Here is a 3446-nt window from a genome sequence, read left to right on the forward strand (position 1 = left end):
TACCAGTCCTAAACTAACACCTAGCCCCAAGCTAACACACCAGTCCTAAACTAACATCTAGCCCCAAGCTAACACACCAGTCCTAAACTAACACCTAGCCCCAAGCTAACACACCAGTCCTAAACTAACACCTAGCCCCACGCTAACACACCAGTCCTAAACTAACACCTAGCCCCAAGCTAACACACCAGTCCTAAACTAACACCTAGCCCCACGCTAACACACCAGTCCTAAACTAACACCTAGCCCCAAGCTAACACACCAGTCCTAAACTAACACCTAGCCCCGCGCTAACACACCAGTCCTAAACTAACACCTAGCCCCACGCTAACACACCAGTCCTAAACTAACACCTAGCCCCACGCTAACACACCAGTCCTAAACTAACACCTAGCCCCACGCTAACACACCAGTCCTAAACTAACACCTAGCCCCACGCTAACACACCAGTCCTAAACTAACACCTAGCCCCACGCTAACACACCAGTCCTAAACTAACACCTAGCCCCAAGCTAACACACCAGTCCTAAACTAACACCTAGCCCCACGCTAACACACCAGTCCTAACACCTAGCCCCAAGCTAACACACCAGTCCTAAACTAACACCTAGCCCCACGCTAACACACCAGTCCTAAACTAACACCTAGCCCCACGCTAACACACCAGTCCTAAACTAACACCTACCCCCAAGCTAACACACCAGTCCTAAACTAACACCTAGCCCCAAGCTAACACACCAGTCCTAAACTAACACCTAGCCCCAAGCTAACACACCAGTCCTAAACTAACACCTAGCCCCGCGCTAACACACCAGTCCTAAACTAACACCTAGCCCCAAGCTAACACACCAGTCCTAAACTAACACCTAGCCCCACGCTAACACACCAGTCCTAAACTAACACCTAGCCCCAAGCTAACACACCAGTCCTAAACTAAAACCTAGCCCCAAGCTAACACACCAGTCCTAAACTAACACCTAGCCCCAAGCTAACACACCAGTCCTAAACTAACACCTAGCCCCAAGCTAACACACCAGTCCTAAACTAACACCTAGCCCCACGCTAACACACCAGTCCTAAACTAACACCTAGCCCCGCGCTAACACACCAGTCCTAAACTAACACCTAGCCCCGCGCTAACACACCAGTCCTAAACTAACACCTAGCCCCAAGCTAACACACCAGTCCTAAACTAACACCTAGCCCCAAGCTAACACACCAGTCCTAAACTAACACCTAGCCCCAAGCTAACACACCAGTCCTAAACTAACACCTAGCCCCGCGCTAACACACCAGTCCTAAACTAACACCTAGCCCCAAGCTAACACACCAGTCCTAAACTAACACCTAGCCCCACGCTAACACACCAGTCCTAAACTAACACCTAGCCCCAAGCTAACACACCAGTCCTAAACTAACACCTAGCCCCAAGCTAACACACCAGTCCTAAACTAACACCTAGCCCCAAGCTAACACACCAGTCCTAAACTAATACCTAGCCCCAAGCTAACACACCAGTCCTAAACTAATACCTAGCCCCAAGCTAACACACCAGTCCTAAACTAACACCTAGCCCCACGCTAACACACCAGTCCTAAACTAATACCTAGCCCCGCTCTAACACACCAGTCCTAAACTAACACCTAGCCCCACGCTAACACACCAGTCCTAAACTAACACCTAGCCCCAAGCTAACACACCAGTCCTAAACTAATACCTAGCCCCACGCTAACACACCAGTCCTAAACTAACACCTAGCCCCACGCTAACACACCAGTCCTAAACTAACACCTAGCCCCACACTAACACACCAGTCCTAAACTAACACCTAGCCCCACGCTAACACACCAGTCCTAAACTAATACCTAGCCCCACGCTAACACACCAGTCCTAAACTAACACCTAGCCCCAAGCTAACACACCAGTCCTAAACTAACACCTAGCCCCGCGCTAACACACCAGTCCTAAACTAACACCTAGCCCCACGCTAACACACCAGTCCTAAACTAACACCTAGCCCCGCGCTAACACACCAGTCCTAAACTAACACCTAGCCCCAAGCTAACACACCAGTCCTAAACTAACACCTAGCCCCAAGCTAACACACCAGTCCTAAACTAACACCTAGCCCCAAGCTAACACACCAGCTAACCACACCAGCTATTTTCATGGTTACTGTGTTAGCTTGTGGCTAATGTGTTAACACGTCTTATTCAAATCGGGAAAACCGAACCAACACTGGGAATTCCCACCATTTAGAGTCGGATTGGTGTCCACAATTCCATCCCTGACTTTAGCTCTGAAGCTACGAGGCTACTAACATCGCTAATGAACACTGGAAGCCAGTTTGCTTTTAGTTTCCTGGGTTTGTTTGTTAGCATTGTAGCTAAACCAGTGCTAACCTAACGTAGCATATTTGGGCCTCCAGACGTGTCCGGGGTTAGGGGTAAGGGGTAAGGGGTATAGGGGGAAACTGTGGAAGGCTTGAGGGGAATACAGCTGGTCCGATGCTAAATAGCAGGGCAATTGCTTCCTTTACTCGTTAGCAACATTAGCATCGTAGCTCTGGTGTGTACGTAAGAGGTTTTGCTGCTGAGTAAGATCCCAGCCAGGGTCAGCTGGAGAACGCGGGAGGAGAGAGAGGAACTAACAGCAGGCCAGTTCGGATGGATGTGGCTAGGTTTAGATGCGTGGGAAAGTGTGTGTTTAGTGTGTGTGTGTGTGTGTGTGTGTTTGGGGTGGTGGTGGGGGGCGGGGGGTGACCGTGTGAATGGTGTGTATTTATGAGTGGGAGCGAAAAAGCATGTGAATGTGTGTGTGTGTGTGTGTGTGTGTGTGTGTGTGTGTGAATAAGAGAGCGTGTGAACGTGTTAGTTCCGTCTCCAGCGCAGGCCAGGTGGTTTCATCATTACAGATCCAGATCTATTAATACCAGGTGAGAGTGAATGGACGGACAGGCGGACAGGGGGACAGAAGGACAGATGGACAGGCGGACGGCGGACACAGTGAGTAGGCAGCCTTACTGAGTGTTTGATATTTGCATCTTCGTAACGTAGCTAACAAGCAATGGAAGCGTATACCTTCCATTACCTCAGCAAATAGCATTCATGCTAACTGCAAGCCTTACACTACTGTATACACCACATGGACGAAAGTATTGGGACACCTGCTCGACCCTTTTCATCGTTTCATCTCTACTGTCCAGGGAAGAGGGCTTTCTGACAGATTTGAGAGGAGACGCATTGCTGTGAGGATTTGATTGCATTTGATTGCCCAACTCATCCCAAAAGTCCTGGATGGAGCTCCACCACCATCCATCATTCCGGAGAATACAGTTCTCCCACTGCTCCACAGCTCAGTGCTGGGGGGCTTTATACCCCTCTAGCCCACGCCTGGCAATAGATTCATCTGGGTTTATCTGCTCCAGAGAGTCCTATTCTATTGGC

Source organism: Salminus brasiliensis, chromosome 25, assembly GCF_030463535.1.
Source record: "Salminus brasiliensis chromosome 25, fSalBra1.hap2, whole genome shotgun sequence".
In the NCBI taxonomy this organism is placed as follows: domain Eukaryota; kingdom Metazoa; phylum Chordata; class Actinopteri; order Characiformes; family Bryconidae; genus Salminus; species Salminus brasiliensis.